The following is a 23,079-nucleotide window of genomic DNA, read 5'->3' on the forward strand; positions in this document are numbered from 1 at the left end:
AATCTTTTATTTCATTTACAAAGTGGGAAAAAAAAAATAGTCTTTGATCCACAACATTTTTTTTTTGTCGGATAGCACGTGAATGCAGATTTGGACAAATCCGGATTCAGGATAAAATTAGATACCAAGCTCGTCATTTCTTGCAGTGTAGACCACCTTCTTTACCCGACGCACCGTGTAGTGTGTGTGTGTGTGTGTGTGTGTGTGTGTGTGTGTGTGTGTGTGTGTGCCTAATATCCATCCAGTGCCGAGGCTTGACAACATGTAGGCAGCGCACATCTCATCCTCAGCCTGCTGACATTCACACACACACACACCACACCACACACACACACACACACACACACACACGGTGCTTTTATCTGGCAGGCAGGTTGTTATTTCATCCTTCTTCTAGTGTTTTGTTTTATTTGGAGGAGCAGTGCGGTCGCCCTGCAGGCAAACATCGCCCACAGACGGGGGAATTAAACCGGAAGATGGTGAAGACGCTCGGTGTTCCTCGGGGCTCCGGAGCTTTAATTTCCCAGCAGCAGCGAACCTGTCGGGGATGAAGCGGATGCGGCGCGTGAACCTGTCGGCGGCGGCACGATGCTGAGCCTTTGCGATGGTGAGTCCGCGTCTCTTTTGTCTCTGAGAGCTAATACACACATCCCATAATAACTCACACACACATACACATCCATCTGCTTTCAAAACCTCATACTGCTTTAATGAAACGAGTGATGGGGGAATGTAACGGGGACGCGCGCATGTAGGCCACGCGCCGGTGCTGTTGAAGCAGGGCGTTTAGCCTAGATATTTGGCTTAATTGGGGTCAGCGGGCATTGTGGGAATGGACGGCGAGGTGGAAGATGTCCGACCGCATCAGGGTCGATCATCCCGGTCAGAGTCTGTCGCCTCCCGGTACAGCAGCGGTGGGTGGATGAGAGGATGAGGACGTTGTGTTCAGTAGATGCTGTATTCGTTATTTACACTCCCGTTATCCGTATGTCCACACCAGAGGTTCCCAAAGTGGGGTCTGAGGTCTCCCAGGGGTCCCTGAAGGGGTCAGCAGCAAAATGAGGACGAGTTTAATATCATTATAGTTTAATCCACTGGAGATTATCCCATTTAGAGAATGTGTAAGAGTGATTATTCATATCATAGGTGTCTGTTCTGACCACTATGATCTCCTCATTAGCGGTGAAATGATTAGTCGATTAATCAATTAGCCGATGACAGAAAGTTAAGCGATTTTTGATTTTGATAATCCATCGTTTTAGTCATTTATCAAATAAAAATACCAAACATTTCCTGGCTGCAGCTTCACAAATGGTAAGATTTGCTGCTTTTCTCCATTTCACATCGTTATAAAATTAATACTTTGGGGTTTTTTTTGGCTGCTGCTCAGACTAAATCAGCAATTTGAAGAATCACTTTGGGTTCTCATAACTTGTGATGGACATTTGTCATTATTTTTGACATTTTATAGACTAATCGATCGATGGATGAATCGATAATGAAAATAATCATTAGTTGCTGCCCTACTCTTCATGTACAGTGGAGGCCGTTATACGATTCAATACTAAACAACAACAACACGAGTTTCTGTTTGTGGCATGAAAACATAACCAGCATAACCAGTTAAATTCAACATTACTGCATTTATTTGAAGTGAGGACAGTGAGAGAATAATGTAGGAGTCTGTTCTGTAATCAGAGGTTTCACTCTTCCTACAGTTCTGTACCAAATCAGATCCAAAAACAAAAGTCATCCCATGTAGGAGTTCCTCAGACAAAATCTTAAGGGGGTTCATAGCCTAAAGTGTGTATGGAGGGGGGGGCGGGGAGGTGTCTTGTCTAGACTGAACATGTAGAGGAGACTGATTTAATCTCTCCATCTGTGTCTGGATCATAACCAGCAGCATATAAAAGGAACAATCCCTTACTTTAACACTTAACATGCATTTCTGGGTCCATTTTGTTGTTTGTTGTATTTTTCTTCTTCGTGGATAATCGCCCAATCGTAGACGAGGTGACGTCACATTCAGATATTTCCAGCAGCTCCAATGGGAGTTTGATATCAGAAAATGTTTCAGGATGTAAAACATCAGCGGTAAACGTCAGGTTTTGGTGTCAGTCCCTCAGAATCAAAGAGCGAGGGCTTCTTTCTAGAGCCGCCATTTTGCACCGAGAGACGTTCAACAATCATACAGGGAGAAACCCATCGTAGAAGAAGAAGAGAGACCAGTTTCTCCACCCACAGGAGCAGGAGAGAGACCAGAATGCACTGCAGCAGAGAGACGGGTTGAGTGTTTTTAGTAAGGAGCACGACTCTCACTTTTTATGTACTGGAAAAACTCTCTTGCTCTAACTATCTCTCTCTCCACCTACATGTTTAACCCACAGCTGCATGCAACAAGTTCAGGCCCGTTCTCTGGGGGTTCTCGAAAGGCATTCTGGGAAATGTAGGAAATCCCTAACTGCAGTAGAAGCAGACGAGGCAGGTTGAGGGAAAGTGGGTTCACCAGGAAAGTAAATTACAACACTGGGAGGATTTCTCCTTTAAATGTCAACAGAAACCAGGAGTTGCAGCTTGATAAAACCCCAGCAGGCCCTGAACCGATGCTCCGCTGTCTTTTGTGTATGCGTTTCGCGTCGGGCCCGGCATCCCAGCATGCCGTGCGCCCCGTCAGGCTGGAGCTCCGCAGCCCGGGAATAAAATGCCGCGGCCTGTCGCTTTGTGTATCCGCTAGTGGGTCAACAGAGACGAGACAGCATCTCCAGGCTCTCTGACAGCAGCCCGCCGCCTGCATGGTCCACTATCACCCCCCCCCCACACACACACACACACACACACACACACACACACACACACCCATCCTATCTGTCCGAGTCTCATGGGAAAAGGCAGAATTTTCCGCCTGTTGTAGCTTTCATATCATCTGATAAGCAGAGAGACATTATGCAGGTCTGGAAAATCTGCAAGTGTGGAACGGGAATTTTATTATTCCCATGGAGCCGGATTCACAAAACCCTCTTAGGACAAAATATCTTAAGTGTATAAGTTAAGAATAGTTGTTATTCATCAAAATAGTTAAGTATTTTCTTCATTTTCTTCCTATTTGCTTCCTAAGAAAAAACTTACAAATGTCAAGTCAAATTTTATTTATACAGCACAATTCATACCAGGACAGTTCACAGTTGCTTTATAGACAAGAGAGAGAGATTAAATAGCAAGAAAATAAGAGCATGTAAATACACAAATATACATACATATACACATGTACACAAATACATTCAAACATACATGCATACTGTACATGTACACATATACAGTATATACATGCGTACACACAAATACACAATACACACACACACATAGACAAATAAATTAGATTTCTGAGAGCAAAGTTCTCAAATTTGTTCTTAATTTTTTTCATTCCTTTATGATAACCTTCAACTTGTCTTATAATTGTTGCAGTGAAAAGGTAAGCCTCTAAATTCATTCACTTAAACACACATTTTAGACCATTAAGTAGATATTTAAAAGTATTTCAGATAGTTTTACTAACTGTATCTTTCATTTTAAGCTAAACATTTTATTGTTAAGCTTAGATTGTCCCTATTTTTATTTGGTGCCTGTCTCACGTCTCATGAAAAGAAGCATAAATCATAAATATAGTCACTCAGGGTTGCAGCTTGAGAGGAAAATCCCGCTTGTTTACATCGCGGTTGCCAGGTCGGCTCTATTTGAGAAGTTTGTAAGTAAGAAACCAATATAAGTTCGTAAGAGATGAGACAAATCTTAAGAAAATAGTGGGGAACTTCCTAAAATTTCTTCTCACGTAACTAAATATCTATCTTGAGACTTTTGTGAATCCAGCCTCAGGTTCTGAACTGTTTGGGAATTTCGCAGTGTGGAAGTTTAGAAAAAATACTCTGCTCCGTCCTAAATACACATATGATCACAGATTGTAGATGTAGAGCCACTGCTATTTCATAAATGATCTTTTGTAATCTTCAGCTGTAGAGTGATACAGACTTTTTGGTTTGGTCGATCTAACATCGACCAAAAAACACAAAACCAATCAACCAGTTGAGGATAAAGTCTGGACTTGTGAAAGAGCCTGTGTGGAGAAAGATAGTGTGTGTGTTAATGAGACAGATGGTGTGTGTTCAGTTGTCTATTGATCCCTCTGGTAGCAGTGCAGCAACCTGACACTGGTCTAACCTGTAGATCCATCCACTCAGTCTGTCTCCTGTCCGTCACCCTGAAAAACACACCGACTCTTTTCATTGACAGACAGAAGAACGGCAAAAATGAAAAGGAAAGGAAATGAAAGGTTTGAAATGAAAGGTTGTCGGTTTGAATCCAAAAGCAAGTGGGAAAATGTGAGCAGGGAAAGTGAACAAGACCTGCCAAAACATAAGGAATCGCCACACTCTTGTAGCCTCGATGGGGGAAAAAATGACGCTTTGTTAAATGTATAAAAACCAAAGTTTCAGTGAGCTTGTCTCATTGAAATATGCAAATATGATTGAGGATAGTTTGGTGTTGTGCCGCCGAAACAAAGCGGCCTTCCCTGCTTGTTAAAAATAGTCCAATCTGCATGAAAAATCCCACAAAGCTTTGACAAAGAGTTGAAATGTGTCAGTTTTAAACAATAAAGCGAGCATAATGTGTGAAAAAGGAAGACTGTGCTTGGCAGTCCGTTCTTCCTCACTATGTGGGATTTTCCCTGTATGGTTGAGGATACTCTTCCTTGCAGTTGGGTCCGCTGGTGTGTATTCCCGCTTTCGTATATAAATATGAACCAATGGTATCCAGTTTGAGCTGCACTGATGACGACGTTTTCATCGAATTGTTTGGTTTTTATGCTGTGAATAAAACTATATTTGGAATCTAGGCTCTGAGTCTGTGACGACTCCTTAAAACTACGAGAATCCACGAGCGTGTTTTCGCTATCGCAGTCGTCCCATACCTGCGTTTCTCATATGCAGAATAAATAGTGACGGCCCACCAAGAATAGATTCCCCAAACTGATGAAAAAGCATATTCACTGCTTATTGTGTTGCATTTATGTACAGAAAATGGCGGCATCAGTGACGTATTCCCATATCCTTCTGATTTCTAATGAAACAGCCAGATGGGAATGGGTTTCAGCTGCTTTTCTTGCTCATGGGCACTTCAGCTGCTGATGGACACACATCAGTTGTATTCCTGTGTTGCCTTTACCTTTCCAAAGCTGATGTGTGTATCCTGCCGCCTCCAGTCTGCCATCATCACCCAACAACCTAAGAACCTGTAGGAGACGGCGTATTCATGTCAGGTTTCTCTCACAGGCTTTCTCACTCAGGCTTTTGTAATGATGATACTGGCACTTATGGGACTGGAGCTAATTAGTTCAGGAAGTCTTGCGGTGCGCCTCGACCCTGAGGCTTATTACAGCCAGATGCACTGTTTAAAACATTACATCCTTCGCACGCCAGAGTATTGTAGGTGACAGGTGCAGAGAAGAAGAATAGGCAGCCTGCAGTAAATGAGAAGAGTCAAAAAACAAACTGTTTCATAGTCGTAGTTAAAATATTTGATTGAAAACAAGCAATTTTGGTCTTGATACACCTGAGAATGGAGATGTAAACAGAGGCAATCAACCGGTACAGGAAATGGAGATGCTTTCCCACAAGGCAACACAGCCCGACGTGATATTTTAGGCTGGTTGTTTGGTGTGAAGAATTTGACTAGTTCAGCCCGCAAACCACTGCAGAGGCTGAGGCTTTGTTTTCTCCATAAACATGTTCAGTTCTGTCTGTACAGAAATTGTCTTGGTGTGTTTTTTTTTTAAATAACTATACACCTTATCAAACATATTCAGGTAGCATGTACAAAAGCATGCAAACCATAGCAAAACTGTTTTTGTGGATGCAGGATGTTTGAGTTTTAAGTAGTATTATATCGTTACTGAACCAAAACTGTGCCTCATCCCCTCGGATGTTCTCATAATCACCTTTACCCCATCTTTTCCAATTGAGGGCCTTTAGGTGACATTATGCACCCTCTGGCGGCCATATTGGAGGTCCACAGCTCTTGGGCAACAATGGCTGTGAATGACTGATTGCGTTTCTAAATGTGTAACTTGTCCGTCTCAACAGACATGGTTAATTTCTGTGCTCTTTTTGGCTGGGAACTGGCTGTTAGATCCAATTGATTTTCTGTTCAGATAAGGTCAGCTGGTTAGCTAACCATAGTATCTTGTCAGCTAACCGTCACTGTCTTGTTGTGAACACATCTGATTAGCACACTAGCTCACGTATCTAGAAGCTTTGTTATAGTTTGTTATATATTCATGATGGCACCAGACATGGTTGCTAGGAAAGAGGTAATGTTATGGCGAGGCCTCTATTCATCGTCTATGGAGCAGACTGAAGACATCACGCAGTATTAACACGAACTCACAGTTGCGACTCGTGTAGCTTCATTGGGGCGTTTCTTGGCGACCGGCCCGCTTTCCGATAGGTGGTTATCAGCCCGAGGAAGCTTCATTATTTACGGCGGTGGAAGCAATTAAGCTGGAAATAATTGTGTTGATGGGAGTGCGTGATAGCAGCTCCTCACGTTGGAAACACTCTGAGCTCCATTGATCCTCCTGCTGGGTGAACACATGGGCCGCATTGTTATTGGAGCTGGCATGTAAGGGCAAGTGGAGATCATGGGTTATTAAAGCACGTGCATATCTGTGTGTATACTGTGTCTGTGTGAGTGTGTGTGTGTGTACTGTAGACAATAGAAGTGTGTGTGCATCTGTTGAAGTGTTGTCATCCCCTCCTACGCTTCTCTCTCACACACACACACACACACACAAGCAGACGGCGGTCAATATTTGCTTTGTTAAAATGCTTTTCCCCCAGTGGATTATGGGCCAGGTATCATGATGATGGTTGTATTTATTGTTTGTTCCTGACACTTTATGTGAACAAAAGACATAATTCATACACAGATTACAGCCTCCATTATAATTATGGTGGTACCTGTGATGCTCTTGAGGTTCCTATTACAGTCACTGATTGGTGGTGACATTGCGAAACTGTTTCAGTAGAAATGCCACTCCTGTCTTAACTCGCATCTGCTGCTCTGTGACACTTTTCATTCATTTCTTTGCTGTTGTAGTCGGACCTGTTAGTTCTCAATGTTGTGTCGCTTTGGTTTTTGCACCTTTTCCGCATTTGATGTAATGAATTATTCTTTTTGTGAGCGGATTTCGTTTCCCTTCCCGTGATGTTGCCGTCCTTTTCGGGCCAGGTGAGCTGTGACCCCTAACCGGTGTTTTTGGTTTAATTTTTAGCCTTTCACTTGATTAATTATTACAGGACGCCTAGCGGCCGAATGTTATTTATGTGCCAAGAAGAAGAACTGATCAGATTTGAGGATTTTAGATGTGATTATATGTGTTTTTATCTTAACACTTTTTTGTTGTTGTTCTGACTCCTTGGTTGAGATTCACTCAGGGGAAATCAGTGGCTTTCCCCTTTTTAATTTGTCAACCTGATGTGTCCAGCAGCAAGCCAATAGTCCTTAATAATATGCAATTTATTTAAAGCTGCACTAGGGAAGATTTGTGTGTAGCAATACACCTGTTTTATCAGTCTGAATCACAAAGTGGGGCTGCAACAGAGAAGAGCGTCCCATCTCTACTCATTGACACACTGTAGATTCACCCTGTTTTGCCCAAATTAAATCCTGGTATGGTATCAGGTACGGTCACTTCTCCTCCCACAGAAAGTGACAAATCCAAACTTCAGTCTCCTAACCAGCAGCAGAGAAAGCTGGACTCCCCAGCGTTAGATCTTCTCCTCTCTCGTCTCTTTGGTTTCTTCGGTATAAAGCATCACAGAGCGGCCGGTTGGTGAACATGAGCGAGCTGTGAGACGTTTACTGACCTCACCGCGCAGGATTTCTGGGTATTGTAGTTCAGCATTTTTCAAATGGGTCACGGGAGCCGCCAACGTGCTAAAGTTGATTAGTAGAAATGGGATTGATGTTCGTCAGCGGCGGACTGGGGGTGTTCAGTGGAGAAGCGAGGGCTTAAGACGGTGTGAAAAACAGAAGCCTTTGTTGTATGGGGGCGGCAGTTACGTAAGAATGACTAGTCCGCTGAGAGGAGGCAAACAATGGCGTTCCCCACTGTCGAGGACCTGCAACGTGCCGCCACAAGCCAAATACCTGGAATGAAGAGACGGAGGAAGGAGATGAGGGGGAAGAGGGAACGTGTGATATCCCCGGGCCCGACGAGATGATTGGCAGCGTGGAAGTGGGATTTGTCATGGAGTGTGTGTGACGTCCATGAATGTGTTTTCCTCTGTATTTTGGAAAATGTTGCAGCACGAATGTCAGGTTAACACGTGTTTTTTTTTTTTTTCCCCACCGCAAAACGGATGTACTGTATGGTGTTTCGAGTTTGAAACCTTTGAAAGCAAATGAATGCTGTCGTTCGTTAGGGAATATTTTCCACACCCTCGGACGTTTGCCGACAAAAATTGTGGCATTTTAGATGATCTGGTCCATCTGCGTTTTTTTAAATCTTAGCTTTTTTTTTCCTCCTCTTTGTTGCATTTTTGAACCACACAAGTCACGGTTTACAGAAAGGAGGAGGAGAGGGAGAATCAGGGAGTGAGACATCCGGAAAGAAATAAGAAAAGGGAGGTGATGCTGGGAGAAAGTCAACCTGACAAAATCCTTCTGCACAATTAGGATGTGAACTGTGAGTCACGTGGGCCTTTTCTGCAGAACTTCAGAAACACTCTGCGGCGATGAGGGAATGAGATGCTAATGCTCATAATTTCCTCAGTTTGAACAAAATGAAAGATTTTTTCTGGCATGCAACTTAAATTGCAGGCCTGGGATTCCACACAGCGCTGTAATATCTTGTTATTCGTTTGTCTGAAACACGTTTTCCTCTGAGGAAAAAAAGCAGCCTCTTGGGATTTTGAAATTGCAGCAGTCAGTGATTTTAATATTTCTGGTGTTCGATTGATTGTGCAGTCTTAGAGGTGATGCAGGAAGAGTGTGTGTGTGTGTGTGTGTGTCTCCTGAGAGATTATAATAGGCCTTCCATTAATCCAGGCCTTGACCGACCGCCCTTGCCTCCGGCCGCACAATATTCAGCCGAAATCTCATTATCTTTGTGTCTGCGCGGCGCGGGCCACGCGGATCCGAGGATTAGCAACGCCGCTCCGACCTACCGGAGACTCAAGTGATCAGCGGCGGGACGATTAAACGCCGCCGGAGCTTTTCTCCTCGATCCCCCGTTTAAGTCAAAATAAACGACTCGGTGTGTGAATGAAGAGATGAAAACAAAAACAATCCCCACAGGCTGGAATATGCTTTTTAACCCTGTACCTGTTTTGACTTCAATATCAATACTAACTTCATGAATCAATAACCATCAAGAAATGTGTCGCCGCTCCTGACTTGGACAGCTTTGTTGCAGCTTTTCCACATTCGCTTTTGTGTCTTTCTGTTCTTTGTCGGCTCTGAAAGTGAAATATAAGTGAAGTAGTTTCATGTTTTGTTTGAGGCCGGACTGACGCTCTGTCTAGTCCACACCTCCTTCTTCTTCTTCTTCTTCTTCTTCTTCTTTAACTATTCCAGTCCGCATGTTTACGCCCCCTGGAGGCAACGATGAAATGGAAAGCATTTGTGAAAGTACTGAATGTTTATAATGATAAACAACGATAATAACTGGGCCATAATCCAACACTTGCACATGACATGACGGTTTTTCACTTCTCACTCACTGGAATCCATATAGAGCAGAGTATATAGACTGACAACTGTTTTGTCCTAGATTAGCTGGAGAGTATAGCCTACTCACTTATTATTGGCAAAATACCAGCATTTGATTAATAAATTATTAATAGATAATTATGATTAAAAGCCATGCTCATCAAAAAAAAAAAAATAGAGCCATAATCTAACAGTTGCACATGAACTGAAAGTCGCAAAACAGTAAACAATCATGTGACAGCTCTGTGTTTTATGGACTGGTTTTCCAATTATTTTGGCCAGTGAGTAGCCTATATATAAGTGCAAATGCGTGCTATATAAGTGTATAAATATATGTAAACACAGAGTTATAAAATATATAAATTATGCAATAATCGCATGCCATTTTGTGGATGCTTTTATCCAAAGTGCCTCGCTCTGTCCATTGAACTCCAGTCTGAGCTCTTTTCCTTCCCGATGAATGAAACCGCCGCAGCTGATTCAGGCTCAGCCGAGGAGTCGGGCAGCCGAGACTCCTGAGAAACGGTGAATGAGGCATTATGGGAATCCACCTCCTCACATCCTGAGACACGGGGAAGATAGCAGCGCCTGTGTGCATGTGCTGCAGTGAATAAGGTTTTATATAGCTGGAGCTATTTGAGGTGTACCTGCTTTATCTGGCCAGGCCGTTTGTATTCTAAGACAAAACTGCTGTTCGCATTTAGACTAGGAATGATATTTCCCACAATGCTTTGCACACTATTAACACAAAAAAAGCAAATTTTCTCATGTGATACTAATTTAGTACTGGTCAGATACTGAGTTTTGATCTGATCCATCACCTCATATACTTATTTAGACCAAAATGATTGAGATGAAAACCATTTTTTTCTCTGTTAATGAGATCTAACATCACTCCTTTGCCTGAAAAAAGCAGAGAATAATTTCACTTTGCTTTGACTTTTGAAGTTAGATGTGACTTTCGGAATTGTATTAGGAAAATGCTCTTTTAGCCTGATATTGGACATTAGAAGAGCTACTGTATATTATGGAACGATTTACCGGTTAATTAATTTTCTACCTAGACCTCTCCCGCTTGTTTCAAACACATTTCGGTGACATTATGAGCCTTCAGGTTTGACTGAACTGAGGCGTTTCCCAAAATACCAATCAAGTCACTATTTGCCTTTCTTTCTATCGTTGTGTCTCATTGTCTTCCATGCTAACGCTGCTCCGCCAAAATTACGACAACTGTCTCAGGTGAATGACGGAAGATTTACTTATTGTCACCGAAACGCTGACAGAATCTGATTTGAGCGTTCAGATACAAGTTGGATGTAGATTGGATTGCTTCAGGATGTGATTTTGTAGCACACGTCCATTTGATACAGACAGGAATTGAAAAGAATGCGACTCTTTACAGCTTTTTACTGCTAATACTGATTAGAAAAACATCAGATCTGAGACAAACACCAGAATTGGGACACTTTCGAAATACTTTTCTCAAATTTGACGCTTTTTTAAAAACTGGATGCTGCAGTAGTTTGTCCAGAGGCGACCTGCGAGTGTTCGGGGCCGTCCTCGTCCTCTCCGCAGTCTGCCAGGGGGAAACAAAGGCCAACTCTGACACGGGACAAAGAGCTCAGTGTGCTTCCTCCTCCTCCTCCTCCTCCTCCTCTCTGTCTATCTGGGATCCCCCCCTCTCCCCGTCTCACCATGAGGAGATTCTCCACATTCTGGCCAATCAGTGGAAGCGGCCTCCGTTAACGACAGCAGCCACACGTGGTTTTATAATCGGAGCGCCATTCACTCCGGGCCTTATATAACGCTTTGCTCAATAAGTGTCTGAGGAGGTGTGAACGCCGGAGCCTCTTGGCACCGGCGGTCGTGCCTAACCTCTCCGCATGCTGCGTGTGTTTGTGGGTGAGTGTGGACCAGCAAACCCTGCAAATAACATCCGTCTGAACGAGTGATGTAGCCTCGTTTTCCTTCTTTAAACCTGATTTTTTTTTGTCAACAAATCAGTCCAGAAGGAGGCTTGATTCAAGACGATGTCACTTGAATAAAGGGAATTCTTAGAAAGTAATTAGATGATAATTAGATTTCTTTAAACCTGATCTTTTCTTAAAATAAGTCAGAAGGGTGAGATTGTGATTCTTGAAGCAAGCTGAGTTTTGTTGGAAATAAATAATCTCACTCCGATTTGTTTTCTCACTAATTTTGAAAATGATTGGGAATATTCATCCGAACAAGTGATGTAATCTTGTTTTCGTTCTTTGAACCTAAATCTTAAAAACGAGTCACAGAATGGTGAGACAGTGTCACTTGTTTCCAATCCAGTTTCACCTATTTTAGGAAATTTCTAGAAAAAAAGTGAAAACATCCTGAAATAAGGCAGATCATTTCTTCATTAAAGATAGTGTCACCTGACTGAAGGAAATTCTTGAAGCTGAGCTGCGTTGAAAAGAAATAATCTCACTGCATCTGATTTTTTTTCTCATGATTGGGAATATTCATCTGAACAAGTGACAATCTTGTTTTCGTTCTTTAAATCTGATTTTTCTCAAGATAAGTAAGAAAATCATCCCAGAAAGGTGAGATCATTTCATTTGTTTCCAATTCAGTTTCACCTATATTTCAAGAACTTTGCAGAAAAAAGGTGAAAACATCCTGAAATAAGGCTCGATTCAACATGATGTCACTTGAAGGAAATTCTTGAATCAAGCCGAGCTGCGTTGGAAAAAGAAATAATCTCACTCCATCTTTTTTTTCTCACTCATTTTGAGAATGACTGGGACTTACAGCCGAACCCGAACTGAAATAACGGCGTTTGCAGTGTACAAACATTTTGTCAGCGTTGCGTCATCGCTGCAGCGCTCGCGGTCAGTCGGCTCGCCTCTGTGCGGAGAAAGGTCATTTTGGAAAAGTCTGTTCGGAGCGGAGGCCGTCGCCTGCTGGACTGTAACTAACCCCTTAATAATAATAATAATATCACCCACGCTTCTCACAAATCCACAAATCTCACTCTCAAGCCGCTGCATATCGGCCTCGGTACTCAGAAACTGACGCTCTTATATCCAGAGTATCATGCAGGTCAGCAGGTTGAGTATCTGATTCACAAACGGCAAAACCCAAAAACACTTTTATGCCTCTAACATAAAGGTCAACACTGACACTAAATGATACATTTTTCTTTCACACTTTTTCCTGATGCTGTTATCCAAAGTCCCGGTGCAGGTTTCATGGCTGTTGTGGGGGATTGAACCTGTGAACCTGGTTGTACAACAGTCTCTCTAAAAATTATGACACACGCTTTTCCCAGAGCTGTTTCTTCAACCCGGATATGAATTAGTGAGCAATGAATCCCCCCCCAGTAAAGTTTTTGCCGGTTTCTTCTCGCCAGGCTAAACTGACAAGAAGGGGAATTGGAAAATGAGTAAACGAATGTCATTTAGTCTCAAAAACAAGTCAGAAATTCCAGCTTCCTACAAGGAAAACTGCAACAAGTCGAAATAACAAATAGGAAACTCGGACAAAATTTCTCAGCTTCGAGGCTCCTGAGACGCGGTTATCTGAAGTCACGACGATCAACATGGCTGCTGTAAATGCTGTAAACACTACACAGCATCACTTTAACATGTTTATAATCCTCAAAATACACTTAAGTTCGATTTTCAGCATTTGTGACCTTAAATCTATCCAAACACCTGATACTGTAACTTTGAACTGTAAAGTTGCACTTACAGTCGCTAATGCTCTCTGCTAACTAGCTACAGATATCGTTGACATAACGTTAGCTGTTGCATGGGGAGCCGGATTTTACGTCAAAGTCAAAGAAAATCTAAATAAATATACTTAAGTTAAGTTAAGTAAATCCATCAAAACACTTAAGTGGTAAATGGCTAAACGTCAAATTTAAATGTACTCTTGCACTTGCGGTTGCTAGCATTATATGCTAACTAGCTAGCTAATGGTATCAAATATCACTGGCATAACTTTAGCTGTTGCATGGGGAACAGGATTTTACGTAAAAATGTGATGCTGAACTTAAGTGAATTTAGATTTACATGTCGGTCATTACATTACAGCCAAGTCAGAGAAACCAGGGGAGAAACATGGACGCCTGCAAGCTTTTCTTTGACTTATGCTAATGTTTTAGCATTTCAAACAGGAACGAAATCTTACGGGCGTCCATGTTTCTCCCCTGGTTTTTCCTGACCCACCATCAGCTTTGAATTTCCAACTTCTGACTTTGAATGCAGCGCAGCGTTCCTCCATCTTGTTTCTCATCATCATGTTTCCACTGATAGCAGCCTGTTGCCCCCTGGATGGATCTGACCTGCCTCTCATCAGAGAGTCTGTCTGGGACACGTGACGCCCTGTGTGCTGTTGACACACACACACACACACACACACACACACACACACACACATATACAAACACGCATACATCATGGTCTGCCTGCCAGCGGCGGCAGACGGTCACGTTTCCACAGCAACCCCAGCCCGGTATTGATTGACATGTGCAAAAAGGATGGCGGTCGGCGTGCCAGGTTATCGGCGGGGCGATCGACGACCACCTCTGTCTCTCTCTCTCTCTCTCTCTCTCGCGCGGCACATGCCTGTCACATCTCCGCCGCTCTCTGATCTGACGTCTTCCGCCGTGAATGGCGTGACGCCGGCGGATAAACAGGAACTGGGTTTTAAGCTCGTCATACTCTTTTCATATCTCATGAATAGGCCTCGCTTTTGGCGGTTCTCCCACCAGCCTGGTGCCTTGGAAGGCTACAGAGAGAGAGAGAGAAGAGAGAGAGAGAGAGAAGAGAGAGAGAGAAAAGAGAGAGAGAGAGAGAGCTACCTCTGCGTCACGTACTTGCGCTCGTTTTTTTCTCGTCACGTCTGTTAAAAGTGTTGGCATTTGGACACCGTGGATAGAGCGGAGAAGGCGAGAGACTGGGATGAGGAGTAAACATGCCGGGCCTCCTGCAGCGGATTTCTCAGGTCAGTGGAGGAGAGAGAGAGAGAGGGAGAGGAAGAGAGAGGAAGAGAGAGGAAGAGAGGGGATTTGGCAGAAAAAGTCTGCTTGGACTTCAGCCACTGACAGAAAGATCAGGTTGTTGTGTTTTGTCACCGACTCTTGCGATAAAGAGTCGGTGAGGAAGACACGACTTGTTCTTCTTTGCTTAAAAAATGGTTAAAAAATTGTATGGGAGAGACAAAATGAGACGCTAATGCTTATGGGATTTAATCAGTTTGGATTTAATGAAATATTCTCTCCAACATGCAACTTGAGTTGTTGATTCTGCATAACTTGTTTAGAAAGCAACCTTTTAAAACCACACTTTTGCGGAATTAGTCAATATTTCGGTCTTTTCTTTCCTCTTAATTGTGCATCCCACCAGTTTAGAGACGGGACGTCCTCAAACACACGGGGGGGTTTGTTCGTCTCCGTCTCTTGTTGACAAGCCGTGAGAATCGTTGCCAATGCAAAAGGCATTTGGACGGGGACTGAAGTGCAGTGAGTAATGCATTATGAGGCAGTTACGTAACACGGCATGGTGGGAAGGCCAGTGGCATTGTTTTTTTTCATTTTCTCTCCTTTCTCCTCTCTCCTCGTTTGACTTTCCCCCTTCCCGATTTCTTTTTAACACCTCCCCTCTCGGTCGCCTCTACGATTTATTTCGCCCTCGTCCCTCAAACCCCGTCGCTCAAAGTAAGAGAGGCGTTAAAAGAAGCTGGCTCCTTATTTCGTGACATTTTTACTGCCGCGCGGGAGGGTTCAGACGTTAAAAGGATGCAGGGTGCTTGGATGGCAACGTGCTGTAGGGGCGAGAGGAACCGTCCTGGAGCCAAAATGTTTGTTTCTGAGAGCGTCCGTCAACGACCACATGTCCTGGAGCAAGACACCCGAACCCTTAACCTGCCGTCTCATCTGGATAAATACCTAAAATACCAAAGTTTGTTGATGAAACTTGAGGGTTTATGTGTAATAAAAGAGTTTCTGCAGGTCTTAAAATGTCTCATATTATCTAAATTCAAGGCTTTTTAAAGGTATTGATCAGTTCTCAGTCGATTTTGCGGTTTCTTGGTTTTCCATTGACAAATAGTTGAAATATTGAAATATATTCTAATAGGCCTTACACTTGTTTTCATTTTCATGTTTATTGTGTTTGCAAAATTGGTTTTATATGTAATTTTAAGTAGCATTAAAGGGCCTTAAACCTCTTACACCTCCTTTTACAGGATTTCTGGGTACTGAAGTCCAGATTTCCTGCCATTTTGGAGCTGCCAACATGCAAAGTTGCCCAGTGCAGCTTTAAATTGCATAGGATCAATTTTGCAGACTGTGCTGACGGTCACATGATAGATAACTGGACCGTATTGATTGGACGATCAGTGTGTCCATGCATCTTGTTGAACTGTCCTCGATCCGAACACCTGCTCTCTCACCGCCACTTCCTCTGGATAACGGCATCAGCAAAAATGCGCCTAAAACGTAAACATGGCCGACGGACTGTTCCCTCTCGTGAAAGAAGAACTCTGCGCTCGCTCGGTGCAAACTGCGGCGCGAGGCCCGAGGCGGGAGAGTGAGAGTGGAGGAGTGAGAGACCGACCGACCGGTTTGTGCAACTAGATCACAGCTTGTAGTGACACATCGGGGTTTGAGTCGGAGATGAGCAGCTCACGCCGATGACTCAATTGGATCAGGCAATCTGCTAATGCGTTTACATCTCATGCCCTTCTACGGATACATAAAGCCAAGTCAAATGTTAATGCGAAATCTGAAAATGAAAACGCCCACAATACTGTAGTTTTCCTCTTCTGCATGCATAATTTGGGTCCTAATGAAGAACCTGTAAGTACGTTCTCTGATGGGAATGCAAAGGCCGTTTCACATTTCATTTTCACGGACTCGCCGCGCTTTACGGTTAACAACACGTAACGCATAATTTACATTTAAGCTGTGAGTTGGCAGATATTTGGAGCATTTGAGTGGGTTTGTGTGTCAGTGTTTGAGAAAATTAGGTTTGTAATTGGAGAGAGAGGAAATCATAGAGAGGATCAGACACTCCTCACCAGTTTTAGGCTTTTATCCGTCGCTCTTATCCAGAGTGAATAACAGTGAGTGAGCAGGCAGAGGGTTCAGCGTCCTGCTCAAAGGCTCTCTGACGGGACGAACATCGGCTTTCGCAGGGTTTCGAACCTCTGACGCACTCATACGCAGAGTCAAACAGTCATAAATACGGTCTTACATCGAGTATGCATGCATGAAAAGAACAAAAATTAGGCTGCACACACTTTTCTGACTTTTCTGACAGATTGATGATTTGTTTTTAGCTTTTATATATCCAGAGAAAGTAAACTGAGCTGAACTGAACTGTTTCACGTTCATACAACTGGGCAATACAGTTGAAATCAATACCACGATTATTTCAATATCAATATACGGTATATATCACAGTATGGTTTAAAATCACATGTTAAATGATCAAATGGATGCGCTGAACTGCATGTAATAATCATAATCTAATGTAAACCGTGATGTTGAGACATTTTCAACTAATATACAGATTTTTCATGCCTCATTTTGTCTTTTTGAGTTTTTAAATAGAATTAGCTTATCATCAATTCAGACAGCAGCGTTGTGTATCACAATATCGCGATATGATTCCACTGAAAGACGATAAACGATAATAAATGAAATTAATTGGTTGAAAATGTTTTATCGTTGTCTCTGCAACCCAAAAAATCGCATCGCTAGTTATCGTTTTGGTTTTTGACATTTTTATTTACTTAGAACGATTTCCATTTTTTTTATAGTTATAGTTATCTTTATAGTTATCGTGCTAGAGGTGAATTGGCTTTTTCTGTGTGTGTGTGTGTGTGTGTGTGTGTGTGTGTGTGTGTGTGTGTGTATGTGTGTGTGGACAGCAGCCAGCCCCTGCTAGGTAGATAGTCAGCAGCACCACCACCTCCAGACAAACAGGCTGCCTGCCCCGTTACATCACCGCCGCTCCGCTGTGCCGGGCGGGGGAGGCGGGGGAGGGGGAGGGGGGGTGTTACAGGACGGATGACAGATTGCTGCGAGGATGTGGTCGTCATGGCGGCGGCGTCACGGCGGCGGATGCGGGCTCCTAGTCCTCGACGCTGGTCTTGGTGTCAGCGATCCGGCCCTCGTTCCTCGCTGTTACTCACCCTCGCACAGGCTTTGGCGTCAGTCACGACTGACACACACACACACACACACACACACACACACACACACGCGCAGTCATGTTGTTGAGGCGTGCTGTTTTCGTGCTGCTAAAATCTGTTGCGTGACACAACAGTTGAGGCACTAGTGGCATTTCGCAGATGGCCTCGCGTTAAGTTTTTGGTGCTTTAACTTTTAATTAACCGGGGAAAGATGACTGCTCTTTTTCCACTTTCACACACTTCCACACTGGAGAGCGTTACTTTTTCACTTTCCACGCCCACGTTTTCCCAGCCGGTTGAGGGATTTGAACGCACCGCTTTCCAGTGTGCGCTCGTACACCAGGCGCTACGGTAGAAGTCAAACAAGCTTCAACCGACTGGAAGTAGTGTGGTGATTTTCTAACTGTAGCGGTGAAGTTAACGCATGAATTAAACGCTCACTTGTTTTAAAAATGAGATCTCCATAATTTGAAATAGTGTTAGAAAACTATTGATGTCACAAAGCTAAAAAAAAGCAGGTATCTTATGTCTTTGATTGACAAAATTGTTACACTTTTACAGACTGGATCCTCTCTATTTTACACATATTGAAAGATGTTTTAATTTTTAGATTTATTATGATGTATTGGAATAGAAATATTCATACACACATACACACGCTTTGTAACTTGACTTTTACAGTGAGGCAGAGGAGACTGGGGCAAAGATCAGCTTTGTCATTGACTCAGGCACCTACACACACACACACACACTCACACACACACACACACACACACACACACACGCACTCAAACACTCTCGCCTGCCACTTGGCTAAGAGCTGAGCGTTCAACAAGATTAAATGAGTTTTGCTAAAGCCCAGGCTGAGTCTGACCCAGTCACACACACACACACACACACACACACTCAACAAGTCTACAACACATCAACACACATGCTCCCAATCCATATCATACACTCAGCTCAATGTTTAAATGTAGGCATGTAAAACGAGAACAAATGCACAGTACACAATCAATATCCAATCACACACTCAAGCACTAAAACAAATGACCCTCTGTTGTTTTCACACACACACACACACACACACACACACACACACACACACTCTATGCAGTCGCCACAGCTGTTAAAAGCTCTCTCCCCTTTTAACTCCAGTCCAGGTTCCACTGTGCCAGTAACTCTAATGATCAGATACTGGGTAACTGGGTTAATGTGCAGTTCATGTTGGTGTGAACTGGTTTAGCAGACAGCAGAGTTACCCTGACCTGTTTGACCTGGAGGAACGAGGGCTGAAACATAACACTGACCCTAATTACCCAACCCCAGACCCTAATTACCCAACCCCAGACCCTATTTTCCCATCGTTTTCCACCGTACTGATCGATTCTAACCAGAATCTTGTCAATTGCTTACTTAAATCTTGCTTGTCTGCATGCAGCAAATGGATACCCAAAAAATTGACCCCAAAAGCACTCAAAGCCTCTTTTTCTACACGTCTTACTACATACTAGTATTGTTTATATTTTCAGTTAATCCTTGATCTTTATGTATTTTGCGCTACTTTACACAGCGGACAGTATAGACATGCTGGCAAAAGAGGAAGCAAAAAATGTACGAAAACGCCTGACTTTGGCTAATTTTCATTTACATCTTTTTACCGACATGTCTCATTACACATTGAGCAGTCAGTGTGATGTGAAAGACAGGCTTTGGGTGGTTTTGGGGTTGATTTTTGGAGAGTCCATCAGCCCGTTAGGACTGTGTTGGAGAGCCGCAGCCAGGAAAACAAGATGTAAGAGGCTCTATAGGGAAGAAATTGATTCGATTTCGGTCCGAATCGATCGGTATGATGGAAAAAGATGAGAAAACAGGGTCCAGGTTGAAAATGGACAGAGTTATAACAACATTTTAGCAGTTTAACAGCATCGAATGAGGTGGTGGCCTTGTGTGCATGTGTAAATATAGTGTATTTATGTGTGTATGAAGTCTTTCTGACTGGAAGCGCTGTAACACTGAGCTAAAGTCACATTTGATGATCAGTTTTATTTCAAAACTCTGACAGCAACCTGCGATCGCTGATCCAGGACCAGCCACCCGCACCAACAAGCCTTTATATGTGGGATTAATGCAAGCAGACAAATATAGATACCCTGAACGCAGTGAACATATGGCTGGACAGACGATGGCTGATGAGGTCACGGGGCTTCTAGGCTTCTTATTGGCTGAACCCCCGGCAGAGACGGGTTCAGTCAGGGAGCGTCGAGCCGTCTGACCCTCCAACCTCCGACCAGGAGGCCGCGCCTCAGGGGATTAACACAGCTGGGTGTCGGGCAGCCACACACACACGCACACACACACACACACACACACACACCTGGGAAAACTACACTGTAAAAACATACATCGTAACAAGTCCTTTAGTCTTTAAATCTTTGGTTAAATCAAATGAAAAAGTGAGAGAGTGAGAGTTTCTTTATATTAGTGTCGTGTTCTTCAGTGAAGCTTATTCTGTCTTGTTTCAAGATATTTACACTTTTTTATTAAATTCCTGACATTGCACTGGAAACAAGTAGATCTTATCTTGGCAGAATTTGGCAGAATTTTTCACTTGTTTTAACGACTAAATGACTTGTTAACATTTTTTGCAGGGTAGTGGTTGAAGATACTTCAAAAAGCCAGCTTTGCAGGAAGTAAGAAGAGAGTTTTTATTTTATTGTTGACTCCCATGCATATTTGGAAACTACAGAATATACCTGAGATTAGGACATTTACATAAATGTGCTGAGCAAGAATTTAATGCAACAGTGGCCCAATCTGGACACACACGCCTTGATGTGTCTCCAGTCATTTAATGCAATTTTTTTTAAAGTTTCCTGCTGAAAGGCATGTGATGTGAAATCATACATATTTGAGCAATTAAATATGAAATTTCATATCAAAGAGTGTGCTTGTTGGGATTCGGCCTCTGTTACGTTAGTTTAGTTTATTTGCAGAAACGATGAAAAAAAACCTTGGATAAGAGAAAACACAAAGGAAATAAAACCAGAATGACAGTCAGAAAGTACAAAAACAACAAAATGCATAAATAGAAAATTAGGGAAACAGATTAAGTGAGAGTGTGGTTCTGTGTGTGTGTGTGTGTGTGTGTTCAGTGAGAAAGGAGAGAATTTGTGTAGTTTCATTCATCTGGCAGGGTGTAAGTATATTTGAAAGTGTTAAGAGATGCAGATCCAAGTGAGAAAATCACAAATGTTGAGGATAAAAGGTTTTCATGAAGCGCATATTGTCTCTTTTCTTGCAAGTCAAGCGTCTGTTTTCCAGGCTGCTCGGTGTGACGAGGCTGAGTGCAAACATTATGTAGCCTAGGTCGAGGCTTAAGCCCCCTTTACACACTGCATTAAGATGAATTAATGCAAAATGAATTATATCTCCCATTGAATCATGTCTCCCTCCTCTACTCCCTTTTATACACACTCTTGTTAGTCAGTCGGAGAAAAATCCCTTCTGTTTCCTCTGCTCTGATTTGTATTTGTAGATTCACACCAAGCATGTTTGGAGCGGTTTATTCAGACTCTGCAGTGTTTCAGTGTTGAGAATGTAATCCAGATACAGGAAACAACCCCAAAACGCAAGGGATTATGGGTAGAAGGAGACAGATGCAGTTCCTTATGCTTGGAAAGCCTAGCAGAACAAAATGCAGTCTGGACTGATGCTCATATTCAGCTGTTTCTTCCATGTGTTCTTAACTGGTTTGAACACCACAGAAGAAGAGACAGACAAGTCCATCATGCTGGATTTGTTTTGACGCCCCGGCTGCCAAAATCAGTCCAATAAACAAGCTGCTTTTGAGTCATGTGACTCGCAAGTCCCGGTTCGCTTGTTGGGCAGCGTGAACCTAAACGAACTAAATACAAAAACTCCACCACACATGATGACACAGATCGGATGTTTTCTAATCAGTGCGAAAGAGCAAAAAAGCGGCATTGAGTTGCATTTTTTTTCAATTTCGATCTGGACCACATGGATATAATAATGGAAAGAAACTGAAGCAGCAGACTTGGTTGGTATTTGCCTCGGTCTGTAGGAGCACTTGGGGATTCCTCAGGAGGAGCTGGAGGAGGTTTTTTTTGGGGGGGGGGAAACATGTCTGATCCGGTCACATAAACGGCTTGAAAATGGATGGAGACATACATCAAGATATGAGCAGCAATTTGGAAATGTGAACCTTAGATTGCATTCCCTACTGTTGTTTGCTTGTGAAATTGATGATCAAGGAGCTGAAGCTTATTGTGCTGAGTGTAAGTCGCTCTGCATGCCTAAATGTGATGTAAAATGTAAATGTTATGCATCTTAGATCCCTGATATGAATTCCCCACGCTTCATTTACACCCGCACACAGAATCTGATTGCTCCTTCTGCTGCAAAATGCAAATATGCATCGACAGTTTGACAACTTTCCTCCGCTGGACGACGTGCAGAGTTGCTTTAACCTCTGAGCAGAAAGAGCAGCGTAACGTCCCGCCAGGGCCCCGAGCCGCTCTGCTTCAGAGTCACAGAGTCATTTCTCCTGAGGATTTAGTTGTTTCAGTTTCAGCAGTTTCAGTTTGAACGGCGGTGGGGATTTCTCAGTAGACGGACCGACTGGAAAAACACACAAACCGCTGCAGTACATCTCAGCACCCGGGATGTAACTATCCATCATCGGTATATATCTGCTCTACAAGAGGCAAGAGGCAATAACAGCTCAGTGGGAAGCTCAGAGAAATGGATTTAATGCTTTTTTCTGCCCAGCTAAATGTCTTATTAGAAGGTCTTTGAAAATATGATTTCTCGATCTAGTAAGTCGGTTATTCTTCCGTCGTTTCCGGTTTGTTTGGAATAAACAAGAAGAAGAAGAACTGGGTAGTTAGCATGAGCAGCGATAGCCACCATGATTGATTGACAGGTGATCTCTGGGAAGTGCAGTGAGCAATGAGGCTGAGCAACAAAGATGGAGACTAAACTAAAAAAAAAACCCACTGAACAGACACTCTCACACTGTTTTGTGATGAAGTGTTATTTACTTTTTTTGGTGAACCCACTTTACCCTCAACCTGCCTCGTCTACTTCTACTTTAGCGATTTCCTACATTACCCA

At 43.0% G+C, this 23,079-nt stretch overlaps 1 protein-coding gene across 1 annotated transcript in view; it reads left to right on the forward strand.

Moving 5' to 3' along the window:
* Nucleotides 1-188: 188 nt before the first annotated feature.
* tmem198ab (transmembrane protein 198ab) overlaps nt 189-23,079 on the forward strand; it is a 42,919-nt gene continuing 20,028 nt past the window's right edge. The window contains exons 1-2 of the mRNA XM_071910656.2: nt 189-264; nt 398-607. The gene's annotated coding sequence lies outside the window, so the exon portion shown is untranslated. The remainder of the gene's footprint in view (nt 265-397; nt 608-23,079) is intronic.

Source organism: Centroberyx gerrardi, chromosome 21 (genome assembly GCF_048128805.1).
Source record: "Centroberyx gerrardi isolate f3 chromosome 21, fCenGer3.hap1.cur.20231027, whole genome shotgun sequence".
NCBI lineage: Eukaryota > Metazoa > Chordata > Actinopteri > Beryciformes > Berycidae > Centroberyx > Centroberyx gerrardi.